The sequence below is a fragment of the Callorhinus ursinus genome, unplaced genomic scaffold (assembly GCF_003265705.2).
Source record: "Callorhinus ursinus isolate GAN/ISIS: 27379988/994484 unplaced genomic scaffold, GSC_fseal_2.0 scaffold14, whole genome shotgun sequence".
NCBI classification, from domain to species: Eukaryota; Metazoa; Chordata; class Mammalia; order Carnivora; family Otariidae; genus Callorhinus; species Callorhinus ursinus.
Genome location: NW_027397076.1, coordinates 9833800 through 9852824, shown reverse-complemented (window position 1 = coordinate 9852824; position 19025 = coordinate 9833800). Strand labels below are relative to the sequence as shown.

General features: G+C 39.5%; 1 protein-coding gene and 1 pseudogene across 13 annotated transcripts in view; one reads left to right on the top strand and one right to left on the bottom strand.

The window, feature by feature from the left end:
- ANKS1B (ankyrin repeat and sterile alpha motif domain containing 1B) overlaps nucleotides 1-19025 on the bottom strand; it is a 1107306-nt gene that overhangs the window by 1072831 nt on the left and 15450 nt on the right. The window lies entirely within an intron of this gene.
- Nucleotides 11355-12222, top strand: LOC112832015 (large ribosomal subunit protein eL6 pseudogene; annotated as a pseudogene).

The window sequence follows — 19025 nt, the reverse complement described above, 5'->3', positions numbered from 1 at the left end:
CTGAGATATCTGATGGTATGAAGGAGATTATCTCCATTCCTTATGAGATAGAATCTGGGTTGATGAGACAGAACTGGGTTTGAACCTGAGCTCCATGAGGTGCTGTCTACATGACCTTGAGCAAGATATTTAACCTCTTTTAAATCTAAAGTATCCATGGGACTTTAACCACATGCAAATGGGGAAAATAATACTCATCTAAGTTTGCTGTGAGAAATGATGAGATGATAAACCTGTAAGACCAGCATACACTAGATGTTCAGTGAATACTAGCATTCCCTTTGAGTTATATTATCAAGCAAAATTATCTAACAACTCTTTCCCCTCGTTTTGATTAATTTTCGTTAGCTCCCTCCACTTCATTATCTCTTCATTTAGGTTCAAAGTTATTAAGAGCATGAACTTAATACTGCCTCTCCTGAAATACCTCCCAGACATTTCTGGAATCTATAGCAAAAAGAAAAGTTATGGTTCCAAATGGGCCTTTACCCTAAAAACTGCTTGCCTTTGTTTTAATGCCTCCCCCGGGGCGCCTGGATGGCTCAGTCGTTAAGCATTTGCCTTCGGCTCATGTCATGATCCCAGGGTCCTAGGATCGAGCCCCGCATCGGGCTCCCTGCTCGGCGGGAAGCCTGCTTCTCCCTCTCCCACTCCCCCTGCTTGTGTTCCTTCTCTCGCTGTGTCTCTCTCTGTCAAATAAATAAATAAAATCTTTAAAATAAATAAATAAGTAAATAAAGTGCCTCCCCCAATCCCTATCTCTGATAATTTTCCAGCACTGAGGAAAGAATATCAACTTTTAAGTCAGGCAATTCTGAATTCCAAATCCAACTATGCTGCTTACTTAGTCAAGTAACTTACTTGTCCCAGTTACTAAATTTCTCTGTATCTCAATGTCCTGTAAATTATCCTATAAGCTATGGCAATAGGCACAGTGCCTAACAATAGTTGCTCTAAAAATGATTAAATATTTCTCAGCCCTGAGGTTACTAATCAAACCTATCTCTCAGTCAACAAATCCTCTCAAAGATACAGTCCAAAAAGATATGGCATGCCCTGTTCCACAGTTATTCACTCATTTTGTTATTCAACAAATAATTTTTGGAATGCCTTCTATGTTCAGGCATAAAATAGTAACACTTGTTTAGCACTTTAAAAGACAACTAAGACACGATTTCAGGCCTGAAGGACCTCAGGGTCTAGAGGGAAGGCAAACATGCAAATAATTACAATGCAGTATTCTAAGTGCTAGAAATAGAGGTGTATACCAGTGCAGGAATTCACAAAGGATAGAGATCAGGCAAGGCTTCCCAGAAGAGATGACTATGCTGGAGTTGAGTCTAGGAATATGAACAGGGCTTCACTGAGCACACAAGGGAAAGACGTGTATTCCAAGGACAGCAAGAACAGAAAACCCATGATGCCTGCTGACAACTCCAAGTATAGGAATCAGGTATGGCTGGAGGATGCTGCTGCAGGGGACTAATGGGAAATGAGGCAGGAAGGAAGGAGCCAAATCATAAAAAGCTTCAAATGATATTCCAAAGTGTTTGGACTTTATTCTTTATGTACTAGAGAGCCACTGATTTGTAAGTCAGAGAATAAAAAGTTTTAGAATAATTCCCCTAAGGGCAGAGGAATGAATGGGTTAGAAGGGCTAATACTGGAAGCGGTGATACCAAATGGATGTAAGTGGGAAGGGAAGGAGTCAAGGATGGCTCCAGGGTTTCTGGCACAAACATACGGTGCACAGTAGCTCCATTAACACAAAGGAGTCATACATGTGGCAGAGCAAACCAATGGGTAAAAATAATGAACATTTCAAGTTTCATAACTCCGTCAAGGGGAAGATGTTTAATGAACCATTGGCAAAAACGTGACTGCAGTACAGGAGAGAGGACTAAATTAGAGATATAGATTTAGGATATATATTTGGGAGTAATAATTTTTAAAACCAAGGAATATGCTTTTTAAAAGAAATATAATTCCTCTAGACTTTTCTTAAGCAATCTACTAATTAATAAAGACCTTTTCCTTACCTATAAAATTAATATATTCCCAAAATAATGTTTTCATGGCAAAAAAAAAAATACAGCATGTTTCATCTTCTGAATAAACAAGCTGGTTTAATTTCTCGAGTAAACATTACTCATACTTGACACTGAACAGAGTCCAAATTCACTGAAGAAGTTAAGAAATTTCTAAAATCCCAGGAGCAATAAACCTCACCAGAGAATTTAGTCAAGAGCTTATTATAAAGGACTAAAAGTCAATGTCATACCAAAATTTTAAATAACATCATGCATCCCTTTATTTAATAAATTATTTCAAAATCAGGTCACAATTGACAGACACACTATCTTGGGCAGACAGGAGAGACTAGGTAAGCGGGGAAAATTTCCTTTTCTCTACTGAAGCATGTCCACCAACTGTCATATTTGGAAAACAGCCAAAATGAGCACTTTTTTTGCAAAAAGAACAGGAAACTCTTGAAATATTAGCAAAATGTGTGGTATATAAATGTGGAATGTAAAGAATTAAGAATCACATTTATGGATGTTTGGAAATAATGTTTCTAAGACATAGATTAAAAACACAAGCCCATCCAAGGTAATAAGCTCTGAAAACCAGAGGTAGAGCCCCTTGAATCCCTAGGGTAAGTGTCACCTTTATTTTCTAGTCTGTGACCATTTATCCAGGTTAAAGTTCCCATATACATTTCCAATACAGATATCTGGCCTCCTAAGTCTTTTACCTGAATCAGCCACTTAAATTGCCTTGAGAAAACCATGGTCAAACCATGTCTCTTTCTCTTAACCTACTTTTCTTTATGTTTCCTAACCTTACTATTCCTCTTTTGTCACAGAGTATTTTCTAGTTTCTGGCTACATGTTTTACCAGTGAGAGCTGACACAGCTGAGTTGCCGAAGGAGAAGAGCTGAACTATTAAGGAAGGAAATCAGAGAGAAGAGAGAGAGGAAACCTAGAAATGTTAACTAAAGAGGAAACAGGAAAACCTTAGACTTCTGAATCTGTATAAGCTTGTAACCCTAGGTTAATGTTCTCAATTCAGATCAGGGCCGACAGTCGACTAAGAGTCACCAAGGGTCTTCTATATGGGCTTCTCACTAATCTACAATCAATACATATTTTTTTAAAAATGTAACAGTAGGAATCTGGATAATGCCCAAAGCCAATAACCAGGGAAAAGAAAAGTGTAGGCATTCATTTTGAGTGATTTTACTATTTAGAAACTCCCTGGCAGTTACAACATTGCTCGCTACCAATGCCACTATCACCTTGGATAAGGTGCCCAATTGTATCACACAGTATTCTGGCTCTTTAGAGAAGTACCGGAAGCATGACAGAGAGGAAGTGAGAAAGGCAAATTGAAGACAGATTTCTGGTTTGGGTTTATTCTCTCAAGAAGTTCACAAAATAGTCAAGGTAATACAATTTTTTCCACATGCCCCTTTCCTAAGATTTTGTCCCCATCCCTCCCCCAACCATGAGGTTAAGCCCAAAGAGATTCAGCAGCTCCTGGTACATGCTACATGACCCTGACCCCCAATCCCTGCTGCCTTGATTCCTGGTCTTTCCAACTCCTGGCAGGTCAACTTTCTTTGATCATGTATATATACACACACACACACATATACAAACATACATACGTATACGTATGCATGTATGTATTTGTATAGTCCTATAAACCCCCATTTCAGTGTAAAGGCAAGGAAGCAAGACTTCAGAGAAAGGTCACATCAGACATGGATCTTCCACCACTCCTTTCCTCAACTCTTTTCTATCACAGAAACAATATATGGATTATATTGCTGAGAAAATAGTATCTGCCAATTCAAGATTCAAGAGTTTTGGAAGGATTGAAGAGAACAGGAAAAGGTAGAATAGATACTCTGTGTGGTCCCTTGTTCTGCTAATGAAGTCCATAAACTGCAAAGTGTAAACCCAAGGATTCCTTAAAAATAGAAAGCCAAGGGGCGTCTGGGTGGCTCAGTCGTTTAAGTGTCTGCCTTCGGCTCAGGTCATGATCCCAGGGCCCTGGGACTGAGCTCCACATCCTCGGGCTCCCTGCTCCCCTGCTTCTCCCTCCGCCTCTGCCTGCCTCTACCCATGCCATTGGTGCTCTCTCTCTCAAATAAATAAAATCTTAAAAAAAAAGAAAGCCAAGGTACCAAAAAAAATACTGGGAAAAGGTCATACGTTATTAGTCATGCTGCTGATAATAAGAAAAGGTTAAGAGGGTTAAAAAAGAAAACCATAAGCAATGATCTCTTTAGATCCCCAGATGTCATCTTGCACACTAAGTATGTTGTTTAAATCCAGGCCTGTTTGGCTCCCTTCTTAGGTAGTAAAGCTAAAATTCTGATCATCATCCCAATGAGCTTGTCTTCCTAGACCTAGAAAAGGAGAGCAGCGGCTGATAATACTGCCAGCTGCTTATTTTTTCCTGAATTTGGCATGAGAAGCCGAATGGTCTTTTAAAGTACAGAATATAACTGCAATGAATTATTTCTGCAATGTTCCCAAACTATTTTTTTCCAACTTTTTGCAAATAGGGAGGGTATTGTTCAGTGATATAAAATGCTTACTAAAGAGCTACCTGGAAATTTCTTTGCTCAGATTTATTTCTAGGAATTATGGATTCCTGGTGATAATTTAAAGTCTGGGAAATCCCCAGTATGAATTACTTATTGTCCTGGTTCATTTGGCACAATAAGCATTTTTATAAGACCTATGTAGATTTACCATATTTTTAAAATACAGTTGGTCAATTTCCTGACATATTTTTATGACATCTTAAAAATCATAGTGGGGGTGCTGCCTAGGTGGCTCAGCCAGTTACGCGTCTGCCTTCGGCTTAGGTCATGACCTCAGCGTCCTGGGATTGAGCCCCGCATCAGGCTCCCTAGTGAGGAGCTTCTCCCTCTCCTTCTGTGCTCTCTTTCTCTCTCTCAAATATATAATTTTTTTAAAAATCATAGTGGGAATATCATATAACAAGAAAAACCTACTTGCTGAAATCTTTATCAAATTCTGCAAACTCAACTTCCTCGGTGAATGACAGTTCTTATCTCAGAGCTTTTATAACTTTTTTTTTTTGCATTATCATCATCTCACAAAAATTCTTGAGAATGCACTTCACTGACAATTATGATACTTTCAGCTAAACAGAGCAAAAAATATGTAAAGACTTTCTCTCAATCTGGAGGCCTACTACATATCCATAACAAAATACATGAAAGAAAAAGCTCATTTAAAAAAAATGCAGCGTGCTGACCAACCTATCAAACTATCATCATTTCTCCTCCAAAATGCAGGAAGAACGAGAGTCCAGAAGAACTGCCACACAGTACTCAAGCTTTGGTCATAATCTTCATGTTAGCTAGAATTCTAAATTGCCCATAACCCAATTTTCTTCCAACACAAGGGAACAGCTATTGCTGAGATTTTTTACCATCATCATCATCATCATCATCATCATCATCACAGATGAAAAGAACAGTACGTTACTCTCTTCTTCCCCTTCCTCTTCCACTCTCTTTCTTCTTTTCCTTCCTCCTATTCCCCTTCTCTTCCTGAACAATTCAGTCTCTAGGGACGCCTGGGTGGCTCAGTCAGTTAAGCTTCTGCCTTCGGCTCAGGTCATGATCCTGGGGTGCTGGGATCAAGTCCCGCATCAGGTTCCTTGCTCAGCAGGGAGCCTGCTTCTCCCTCTGCCTGCCACTCCCCCTGCTTGTACGCATGCTCTCTCTGACAAATAAATAAAATCCTTAAAAAAAATTTTTTAAATAAAAAAATTCAGCCTCTAAAGCTATTAAGAAGGGCAGAAAAAAATAATCATCCACACCAGAAGGAAGAGAGAGGTTGCAGGGGCCTACAGTGAAGTTGACAGAGCCCAAGCCAAGGAAGGAGATACGCATATTGGGGGCAGCTGAGTATGGGGCGTCAGTACCAAGCAAGTTGGAAAGGGCATCCCTATAAAGGGGTGCATGATGTGAGAGGGTTAGAGCCCCAGTAGGGTGAAAAGAGTATCCATGTGGTGGTGGCAGAGGGGAACAGCTGAACATAAGAGTGTCAAGAGTCCAAACAGGGTGAAGAGGGCATCCATGTGCAAGGGTGACCCAGTTCAGGGGGTTAGACCCCAAGCAAGATAAAAAGAGTATGCCTCTGTAGATGTGAACTGGCATGAAGAGTCAGAGACTGTAAATGGCAAGAAGGTATCAGTGTAGATCAGGCTAACATGGGCAGCAGAGTCTGAGTTGGGTAATGAAGACACAGACTCAGGGGAGGGTATGGCAGTAGAGAGGAGGATTGGTTGTATACAGGGGAATTTATCAAGTAAGTCTAGGTACTAAAGAGAACAGAAGTCAAGTTTTTCACTATTGGAGCAAAAAGTTACAAATATAGGAAGGAAGAAACCAAAATGAATCCTGCTGTGGAGTTGGACTGGCGTTAGACACATCACTGTAAACCCATGATTTTCAAAAAATACAGGTAGATATAAATGTAAATGCATATATTTCTGTGTATGAATACATTTTTTTCACTAATGACCATACTTAATATCCAAATGTTAGCACCTACTTACCATTTTCCAATAAAAAGAACTTCTTAGAGAAATGGAATCCAGAACTGAGGCAGAGAAAGATGAGTCCTGGAACATTTTATGATGCCAAAATCAAGGTAATGCTCAAAGAATGACTCAGAAAAGCCAGCCTTAACGGACTTAAACGGGCTAAGTCTGGGACAATTTAAGCACCAAAAATTAACAATGACAGTAATACATTAAAACCCATGCAATAAAATAGCAATCCATGAGGCCGTACTTATAAAATTAAAGTTTGATGAAGAATGGGATATTCAGATAATTAAGTATACCTCACCACAAAATAGTTATTACAAGGGGAAAAAGTAATTATCTAAATAGAAGCCTGACAGACACTATCATAAACAAGTGATTAAAGTGAACATAATGAGCAAGAGTACAAATCAAAATCACACGCCACCTTGAGGATGCGGAGAAAGGGGAACCCTCCTACACTGTTGGTGGGACTGCAAGCTGGTGCAGCCATTCTGGAAAACAGTATGGAGGTTCCTCAAAAAGCTGAAGATAGAGCTACGCTATGACCCAGCAATTGCACTACTGGGTATTTACCCCAACAATACAAATGTAGTGATCCAAAGGGGTACGTGCACCCCAATGTTTATATCAGCGATGTCCACAATAGCCAAACTATGGAAAGAGCCAAGGTGTCCATCAACAGATGAATGGATAAAGATGTGGTATATATATACAAGGGAATATTATGCAGCCATCAAAAAACACAAAATCTTGCCATTTGCAACAACGTGGATGGAACTAGAGGGTATTATGCTAAGCGAAACAAGTCAGAGAAAGACAAGTATCATATGATCTCACTGATAATGAGGAATTCTTAATCTCAGGAAACAAACTGAGGGTTGCTGGAGTGGTGGGGGTGGGAGGGATGGGGTGGCTGGGTGATAGACATTGGGGAAGGTATGTGCTATGGTGAGTGCTGTGAATTGTGTAAGATTGATGAATCATAGACATGTACCTCTGAAACAAATAATACACTGTATGTTAAGAAAAAAAAAAGATAGTAGAAAGGGAAAAACAAAGGGGGGGAATCAGAGGGGGAGATAAACCATGAGAGACTATGGACTCTGAGAAACAAAGTGAGGGTTCTAGAGGGGAGGGGGGTGGGGGGATGGGTTAGCCTGGTGATGGGTATTAAAGAGGGCACGTATTGAATGGAGCACTGGGTGTTATACGCAAACAATGAATCGTGGAACACTATATCAAAAACTAATGATGTAATGTATGATGACTAACATAATATAATAAAATAAAATTTAAAAAAAATCACATGCCACCTGATAGGATGCAATGAAAAGAACACAGCATCCTTCTGTGATATTCCTGCCAAAGATGAGCACAATGTGAATCTAATCCTAAGAAAACACCAGACAAACCCAAACTGAGGGACATTTTACAAAATAACTAGCCTATCGTCTTCAAAAAGTATCAAGATCATAAAAGTCAAGGAAAGACTGAGACATTCTTCCACACCAAAGAACATTAAGGAGGTGTGACAACAAAATATATATGATTTTGAACTGGATTCCAATGAAGCACATTATTGGGACAACTGCCAAAACCTGAATGGGGTCTAATGGTTGTAGTGTAGCGATACTAATTTCCTGATTTTAGTAGTTGTATTGTGGTTGTATAGGGAAATACCCTTGCTTTTAGGAAATACAAACTAAAGTATCCTGAGGTGACAGGGCATCAGGTTGGCAACTTACTCTCACACGGTTTGGAGAAAAAAAGTTATTTCAACTAAACTTCTAGCTTTTTCACAAGTATGTGATTATTTCAAAATCAAAAAAATTTTTTTAAAGCTCCAACCATTAAAGAATTACTTAAACCTGAGTCATGGTCAGATTCAGGTCATGTATTGATATATAATAGAAGATGGGAGCCACATGTTGACACTGGACAGATCAAAAGAAAAAGCTGACTTTGTGAGCTTTTACACTCTATGAAATTAGAAACTACTATATAGTGAGCTATCGTCTCATATGTGTAAGTTCTGCAAACTGCCTAGAGAGCAAAATCTATTTTCTATACTCCAAAGCACCATCACCATGCTGAATACATAGTACACACCCTCAAAATATTTGTCAGCTAATAATGCTTTAAAAAGCATATAGAGGCACCTGGGTGGCTCAGTCTGCATCTGCCTTCGGCTCAGGTCATGGTCTCAGGGTCCTGAGATCGAGCCCCGCATTGGGTTCCCTGCTCAGCGGGAAGCCTGCTTCTCTCTCTCTCACTCCCCCTGCTTGTGTTCCCTCTTTCGCTGTGTCTCTCTCTGTCAAATAAATAAATTCTTTAAAAAACAAAAAAAAAGCAAGATAAAGAAAATATCAATGATAAGCTTATTAGGAAACCATTAATCTCATGGATTATAGCACAGCATGCACAACTCCGGCAGAACACAATCTCTTTCTGCTCAAATTAGCTCTGTGAAAAATGTAGAAGATAACAAACTAATGCTAAATATCTGGTGACCAGTACTACTCCTCAAAGTAGGCAGAAAAAAGTAATCACTATCTGGGATCAGAGGAAGACTAAGCAAATATATCACCGCCAGTGGCCTGTCTTGTTGCCCACACCATTAAAGATTTAACTTAAGACAATATACCTAAAGAAGTTACCTATTAAAATGCAAATATCCCATAGGTCACATCAAATAAAGATACTCATGAAATTTATACAATTATTCCTTGCATAGCCATAATACGTCAGTAATAACAACAACAAAAGCACACATTTTGAGTCCCTCCTACGTCATAAGCCATGTGCTAGATATTTTATATAAATTTTCTTTAATCCTTACAACTCTACAAGATAGATTATCATCCTCACTTCTAAATCAGGAGATGGAGGTCCAAAGAAGTTAAATAACTTGCCCTGGGCCAAATGTCCATTCAATGGCAGAGTTTTCATTCAAATTCAAGATTCTGACTTCTTCCATTACATTCTGTTGCTTCTTTCTACCATGTCATTTACTGTTCCTGAAAATGGAGACCTATGGCATGAGGGAATAAGATGCAATTTAGAAAAATTTTTATTTGTACAGGATAAAACTGAATGAGAATTCTAGGTTTCAGGTAAAAAAAAAGACAAAGAAGGTCTCAGAACAAGAACGGAACAAAAAGGCTTAGCAAATTGACAGAGGACAACAAAAACAGGGATGAGAAGGTCCTAAGGACAAAGTGCCTGCTTGCCTGGTTTTTCTCCACTAGATTTCACAAGATCCTTGAATTAATAATGAGATCAGTTAAAACTAAGAGCTCAGATTTATTAGCTTGAACAGGTGAATCACAAAATTAAATGAAATTAAATGAAAACTACGGTGAATACTGTATTTTCTGCCTTTTCATGGGAGGGAAGAAATGGGGAGAAATAAATCACACCCATCTGGAGTCTTGGCATGCATGGACAAGTTATTAAACCACCTATGAAGACAACAGAAGTTAGATATCATTATGCACCCAAGAAATTTTGGATAAAACAATTCCACCCTGTTTTAAAGTGAAAATGATGACAAATATCCTAAAACACCTTCAGTTATTTTAACACTAAATCCAGTTTATCACTCATATGCTATCAAGAAACAAATGTAAACAAAATACTGCCCATAATGTGAAAGTATATGATGAGCACAAATAAAAATAACTGGAAATTATGTATGAACTAAAATATGTTACTAGGTAATTTTGTAGAAAATGTACTTTCTATTTGCATACTGGAAACATATTGATATTTTCATATTTTAAACCAGGATAAACACTGATCCCTATGGAACAAGGAAGCAATATGGCACAATAAAAAGATATTTAGGGATCGGAAAGACTTGAATTTGAATCTTGATTCTGTCACTTACTAGCTTTGTAACTTTGGGCAAGTTATTCAATTTTTCTGCTCTTTTACCCCATATATAAATATGAGGCTAATAATAAATATCTTTCAGGACTGTTGTGAAGACTGGATATAAAGCACGTAAGGCAATTGGCATAATATTTGGGACACTAATAATACTAGCAATTCCACTTCTAGAAATATATCCTAAGAATATAATTCTTGAAAAAGGTGGTTTGTATGACAATGTTCATCATAATACTACATACTACTTATAATAAATAAACATCATCCAAGTATCTACATTAAAAGAATATTTAAGTAAAGGTATATACACCAGATGAGTTGTTCTCACACTTTAGTGCATATAACAATTACCTAGGGAAGCTTATGAAATGCATATTCCCAAAACTTTTACTCAGAAATTCTAACCCAGTAGGTCCAAGGTGAGACCAGGAAACTCCTACATTTAACAAACAACCAAAGGCTTGATTCTGATATAGGAGGTCTATGAAAATTCTGCATTAAATGGGATATTTTTCAAGATTGTATTTATTTGAGAGAGAGAGCAGAGAAAGACAGAACATGAGCAGGGGTGAGGGACAAGGGAGAGGAACAAGCAGACTCCCCGCTGAGTAGGGAGCCTGATGCAGAGCTCGATCCCAGGACCCTGAGATCATGACCCAAGCCAAAGGTAGACACTTAACCAACTGAGCCACCCAGGCACCCCTAAATGGGATATTTTAATGATGCCATTAAAAATATGATTATGAAGGCTTTGTAATAACACTGAAAAAGTTTAGAATATATCATTAAGTGGAAAATTCAGGATTCAAAATGTATGCTTTATCTAATAATAATTGCACTAGCTCTTTCATCTTGCAAGATGGCGGGTGAAAAAGCTGAGAAGCCAGATACTGAGGAGAAGAAACCTGAAGCTAAGAAGGCTAATGCCGGTGGCAAGGCTAAGAAGGGTAACCCCAAGGCTAAAATGCCAAAGAAGGGGAAGCCCCACTGCAGCCGAAACCCTGTCCTTATCAGAGGAACTGTCAGATATTCCCGATCGGCTATATATTCCAGAAAGGCCATATACAAGAGGAAGTATTCGGCAGCTAAATCCAGTGTTGAAAAGAAAAAGAAGGAGAAAGTTCTCGCTACTGTCACAAAACCAGTTGGTGGTGACAAGAATGGTGGTACCTGAGTGGTTAAACTTTGCAAAATGCCTAGGTATTACCCTACTGAAGATGTGCCTCAAAAGCTGTTGAGCCATGGCAAAAAACCTTTCAGTCAGCACGTGAGAAAGCTGCGAGCTAGTATCACTCCCGGGACCGTTTTGATCATCCTCACTGGGCATCACAGAGGCAAGAGGGTAGTTTTCATGAAGTGACTGAGCAGTGGCTTGCTACTTGTGACTGGACCTCTGTCCCTCAATCGAGCTCCTCTGCATAGAACACACCAGAAATTCGTCATTGCTACTTCTACCAAAATTGGTATCAGCAGTGTGAAAATCCCCAAACATCTCACTGATGCTTACTTCAAGAAGCAGCAGCTGCATAAGCCCAGACACCAGGAGGGTGAGATCTTCGACACCGAGAAAGAGAAATATGAGATTACAGAGCAGCGCAAGGTTGATCAGAAAGCTGTGGACTCGCAAATTCTGCCAAAAATCAAAGCTATTCCTCAGCTGCAGGGCTACCTCCGCTCTGTGTTTTCTCTCACAAATGGAGTTTATCCTCACAAATTGGTGTTCTAAATTTTTTTTTTAGGATTTTTTATTTATACATTTGACAGAGCCACAGCGAGAGAAGGAGTACAAGCAGGGGGAGTGGGAGAGGGAGAAGCAGGCTTCCTGCTGAGCAGGGAGCCCGATGCGGGGCTCGATCCCAGGACCCTGGGATCATGACCTGAGCCGAAGGCAGATGCTTAATGACTGAGCCACCCAGGCGCCCCACGGTGTTCTAAATTTCTTACAAAGAACATAATTAAATAATTGATCCATTAAAAAAAAATTACACTAAACAATCATAGGAACAAATGGGTCTTAGCAATAGAATTAGGGGTGATTTTTTTCATCTTTTACCTAATTATTTGAAGGAGTCATGTTATCATCATAAATGAATAAGTAACATATCAAAAATTAGAGAGGGGAAAAAAAGTCAATGGATCACCATGCTCTTCAGGATTAAGTTAAAACTCCTTAGGGTAGCACACAAGTCCTTCAATCTTCAGACTTGCCTCTTACCCATGTTCTATACCAAACTACTAATAATATTCCAAATTATAAGTAGTTTATAATTGTAAGTATACATTTTCACATACTATTATTGAATATATTATTCCTTCTCCAGAAAAGCCCTTCCCTTAAATGGTCAGCCTGGCAAACTCCCATTCATCGAATAAGATTCAAGAATCACCTCTGAAGTTTCCCTCAACTACTCCTCTTAGATAGAATTAAGGAAGACTACTTCTTGCTCTTCACATTCCTGTTGCATTATTTGGGACTTCCATTACAATAAATATTACACTGTACTTTAACTCTTTGTTGACATACCTGTTCCATTATTCTACAAATACTTGGGGTTAGATAGAGATGATCTCATTCAATTTTAGAATCCACAAGGTACTCAAGAAATATTTGTGAAAATAATGAGAGGTCATTCTTTGTTATCATTGTTCTTGGATGTCAGTTCCCTATGAAATCCTGACTGACTTGTTGGGTCAGCTGGAGAGTGGCTGGTTCACTGATTAATAAGACTTGGTCTAAATATACCCAAATAGAATATAGCGGAGGAGTAGGCGACCTGGATTTCTCAGGAATTCAGCTGAATAGGGATCAAACCATTCTGAACACCTACGAACTCAACAGGAGATCGAAGATAAGAAAAGTAACAACACTCTGAACAGAAAAGCGACCACTTTCGGGAAGGTAGGACGTGCGGAGAAGTGAATCCGAGGCGATATTCGGGAGGATAGACGGCGGGGGAGTGGGCCTCCGTCGGCCGCTTCTGGCAAATGATAGAGCCCCGGAGCACAAAATCGGAACTTTTAGAAGCCGGCTCCGCTGAGGGACGTTGCTCCAGTGGCTAAGCGGAGGATGGAACCCTAGCGGGACAGTGTGGTCTCAGGACCCTTGGGGTCACAGAAAGACTGGGGGTGCCTGAGTGCAGCAGAGCTCCCAGGGATCGGAGCGGGGAAGCCGGCTGAACAGAGGGAGCCGAGGCACAGGCTCTCAGCTCGGGGTTGCCATAAACTGTGATCCGCAGCACAGTCGGGCCACTGCTCCTCCAGCAGGGACCCAACAAGCGGCAGGGCTGGGGAGACTCCCCTTCCTCCCCGGGGAGGAGCGGTGCAGGAGCGCACCACAAGGATCTGCTGGGTTTGGAGACTCCACATGGGGTCGGGTGCCAGAGATAGAAACACTCGGTCACAGGCCGGGTGAGCACGGAGTGTGGCCGGAGACCGGGGAGACGGGAGTGACCGCTTTTCTCTGGGGGAACACTGAGGAGCGGGGCCCCAAGTTCTCAGCTCCTCCGGGTGGAGACTGGGAGGCCACCATTTTCACCCTGGTCCTCCAAAGCCCTACCGAGAGCTTGCAGGGAACAAAAGCTCCTGAGAGCAAACCCGAGCAGCTTGCTTAGCCCGGACCGACAAGGGCGGGGCAATTGAGCCTCCGGCAAAGACATTTGGGAACCACGGCAACAGGCCCCTTCCCCAGAAGATCAGCAGGAACAGCCAGCAAGCCAAGACCAAGTTTACCGATCAAGGAGAACGGGAGAACTCCAGAGCTAGGGGAATACTGCACATAGAATTCATGGCTTTTATATCATAATTCATTACTTTTTCAAAGTTAATTTTTTTAACTGTTTTTTTTTTAATTTTTCTTTTTCCCTTTTTCAACCAACATCTTATCAAGCCCTTTTTTTAAAAAAACATTTTTTATTTTTCATTTTTAGAGTCATGTTTTTACCCCTTCATAGTAGTTACCCTTATTTTTGGCATATATATATGAGTTGTTCTCTCTTTAAAATTTTGAGATACAGTTTCTTCTAACAGATCAAAATATACCCTAAATCACTAGTGTATGGTTTGGTTCTAGTCTCCTGCCTAATCACATTCTCTCCCTTATTTTTTTTTCTTTTTTTTTTCTAAATCTTCTTTCTTTTTAAAAACAATTTATCTTATCAATTCCTCTTATAAAATCTTTTATAATTTTCATCTTTACAGTCATCTTCCATCCCTTCATTGTATCAACCCTTATTTTGTACATATATAAGTCTTTCTTCCTTTAAAATTTTAGGAGGCACTTTCTTCTAACAGACCAAAATACACCCAAAATCTAGTGTGTGGCACTGATCTATGCACTACGCTGATCATATTTGATCATATTCTGTTTTTTTGTTTTGTTCTGTATTTGTTTTTATCTTTTTCTTTTTCCTTTTTTTTTTCCTCTTTCTTCTTTCTTTCCCTTTCTTCTCCCCTGCTTTCAGGTCTTTTCTGATTTGTATACAGTATATTTGCTGGAGACGTTGTTAACCTGTTAGCATTCTGTTCACTCATTCATCTGTTCTCCTCTGGAAAAAATGACAAGACGAAAAAAAAAACCTCAGCAAAAAGAACAAGAGGTAGTACCGTCAGCCAGGGACCTACTCAAAACGGACATTAGTACGATGTCGGACCTAGAGTTCAGAATCATGACTTTAAAGATACTAGCTGGGCTGTAAAAAGTGTGTAAGTTATTAGAGAAACCCTTTCTGGAGAAATAAAAGAACTAAAATCTAACCAAGTCGAAACCAAAAAGGCTATTAATGAGGTACAATCAAAAATGGGGGCACTAACTGCTAGGATAAATGAGGCAGAAGAGAGAATCAGTGATAGAGAAGAGCAAATGATGCAAAATAAAGATGCTGAGAAAAAGAGAGATAAACAACTACAGGATCACAAGGGCAGAATTCAAGAGATAAGCGATATGATAAGACGAAACAACATCAGAATAATTGGGATCCCAGAAGAAGAAGAAAGAGAAATAGGGGCAGAAGGTGTATTGGAGAAAATAATAGCAGAGAACTTCCCTAATGTGGGGAAGGAAACAGGCATCAAAATCCAGGAGGCACAGAGAACCCCTCTCAAAATCAATAAAATTAGGTCAACACCCCGACATCTAATAGTAAAACTTACGAGTCTCAGAGACAAAGAGAAAATCCTGAAAGCAGCTCGGAAGAACAGATATGTAACCTACAATGGTAGAAACATTAGATTGGCAACAGACCTATCCACAGAGACCTGGCAGGCCAGAAAGGAGCGGCATGATAACTTCAGAGCACTAAACGAGAAAAATATGCAGCCAAGAATACTAGGTCCAGCTAGGCTATCATTGAAAATAGAAGGAGAGATAAAAAGCTTCCAGGACAAACAAAAACTAAAGGAATTTGCAAACATGAAACCAGCCCTCCAAGAAATATTGAAAGGGGTCCTCTAAGCAAAAAGAGAGCCTAAAAGCAGCATAGATCAGAAAGGAACACAGACAATATACAGTAACACTCCCCTTAGAGGCAATAAAATGGCAAGAAATTCATACCTTTCAATAGTTACCCTGAATGTAAATGGGCTAAATGCCCCAATCAAAAGACACAGACTATCAGATTGGATTAAAAAACAAGACCCATCAATAAGCTGTCTGCAAGAGACTCATTTCAGACCCAAAGACACCCCCAGATTGAAAGTGAGGGGGTGGAAAACCATTTACCATGCTAATGGACACCAAAAGAAAGCTGGGATGGCAATCCTTATATCAGACAAATTAGATTTTAAAACAAAGACTGTAATAAGAGATGAAGAAGGACACTATATCCTACTTAAAGGGTCTATCCAACAAGAAGATCTAACAATTGTAAATATCTATGCCCCTAACGTGGGAGCAGCCAATTATATAAGGCAATTAATAAAAAAAGCAAAAAAACACATTGAAAACAATACAATAATAGTGGGGGACTTTAACACCCCCCTCAGGGAAATGGACAGATCATCTAAGCAAAAGGTCAACAAGGAAATAAAGACTTTAAATGAAACACTGGACCAAATGGACTTTACAGACATATTCGAACATTCCATCCCAAAGCAACAGAATACACATTCTTCTCTAGTGCCCATGGAACATTCTCCAGAATTGATCACATCCTAGGTCATAAATCAGGTCTCAACCGGTACCAAAGGACTGGGATCATTCCCTGCATATTTTTAGACCACAATGCTTTGAAACTAGAACTCAATCACAAGAGGAAAGTCGGAAAGAACGCAAATACATGGAGGCTAAAGAGCATCCTACTAAAGAACGAATGGGTCAACCAGGAAATTAAAGAAGAATTAAAAAAATTCATGGAAACCAATGAAAATGAAAACACAACTGTTCAAAATCTTTGGGATACAGCAAAGGCAGTCCTGAGAGGAAAGTATATAGCAATACAAGCCTTTCTCAAGAAACAAGAAAGGTCTCAAATACACAACCTAACCCTACACCTAAAGGAGCTGGAGAAAGAACAGCAAAGAAAGCCTAAACCCAGCAGGAGAAGAGGAAATAATAAAGATCAGAGCAGAAATCAAGGAAATAGAAACCAAAAGAACAGTAAAACAGATCAACGAAACTAGGAGCTGGTTCTTTGAAAGAATTAACAAGATTGATAAACCCCTGGCCAGACTTATCAAAAAGAAAAGAGAAAGGACCCAAATCAACAAAATCATGAATGAAAGAGGAGAGATCACAACCAACACCAAAGAAATACAAACAATTATAAGAACATATTATGAACAACTCTATGCCAGCAAATTAGATAACCTGGAAGAAATGGGTGCATTCCTAGAGATGTATCAACTACCAAAATTGAACCAGGAAAAAATAGAAAACCTGAAACAGACGTATAACCACTAAGGAAATTGAAGCAGTCATCAAAAATCTCCCAAGAAACAAAAGCCCAGGACCAGATGGCTTCCCAGGGGAATCGTATCAAACATTTCAAGAAGAATTAATACCTATTCTCCTGAAACTGTTCCAAAAATTAGAAATGGAAGGAAAACTTCCAAACTCATTTTATGACGCCACCATTACCTTGATCCCAAAACCAGACAAAGACCCCACAAAAAGGAGAACTACAGACCAATATCCTTGATGAACATGGAGGCAAAAATTCTCACCAAACTACTAGCCAGTAGGATCCAACAGTACATTAAAAGGATTATTCACCATGACCAACTAGGATTTATCCCTGGGCTGCAAGGTTGGTTCAACATCCGCAAATCAATCAACGTGATACAATACATTAACAAAAGAAAGAACAAGAATCATATGATCCTCTCAATAGATGCAGAAAAAGCATTTGACAAAGTACAGCATCCTTTCTTGATCAAAACTCTTCAGAGTATAGGGATAGAGGGTATGTACCTCAATATCATAAAAGCCATCTATGAAAAACCTACAGCAAATATCATTCTCAATGGGGAAAAGCTGAGAGCTTTTCCCCTAAGGTCAGGAACGCGGCAGGGATGTCCACTCTCACCACTTCTGTTCAAGATAGTATTAGAAGTCCTAGCCACAGCAATCAGACAACAAAAAAAAAATCAAAGGCATCCAAATCAGCAAAGAGGAAGTCAAACTCTCACTCTTTGCAGATGATATGATACTGTATGTGGAAAACCCAAAAGACTCCACCCCAAAACAGCTAGAACTCATAAGGAATTCAGTAAAGCAGCAGGATATAAAATCGATGCACAGAAATCAGTGGCATTCCTATACACCAACAACAAGACAGAAGAGAGACAAATCAAGGAGTCGATCCCATTTACAATTGCACCCAAAACCATAAGATACCTAGGAATAAATTTAACCAAAGAGGCAAAGGATCTGTACTCAGAAAACTATAAAATACTCATGAAAGAAATTGAAGAAGACACAAAGAAATGGAAAAACGTTCCATGCTCATGGATTGGAAGAACAAACATTGTGAGGATGTCAATGCTACCTAGAGCAATCTACACATTCAGTGCAATTGCCATCAAAATACCATCCACTTTTTTCAAAGAAATGGAACAAATAATCCTAAAATTTGTATGGAACCAGAAGAGACCCCGAATAGCCAGAGGAATATTGAAAAAGAAAAGCAAAGCCGGTGGCATCACAATTCCGGACTTCCAGCTCTATTACAAAGCTGTCATCAAAACAGTATGGTACTGGCACAAAAACAGACACATAGATCAATGGAACAGAATCGAGAGCCCAGAAATGGACCCTCAACTCTATGGTCAACTCATCTTCAACAAAGCAGGAAAGAATGTCCAATGGAAAAAAGACAGTCTCTTCAACAAATGGTGTTGGGAAAATTGGACAGCCACATGCAGAAGAATGAAACTGGACCATTTCCTTACACCACACACAAAAATAGACTCCAAATAGTTGAAAGACCTAAACGTGAGACAGGAGTCCATCAAAATCCTAAAGGAGAATACAGGTAGCAACTTCTTCGACCTCAGCCGCAGCAACTTCTTCCTAGAAACATCGCCAAAGGCAAGG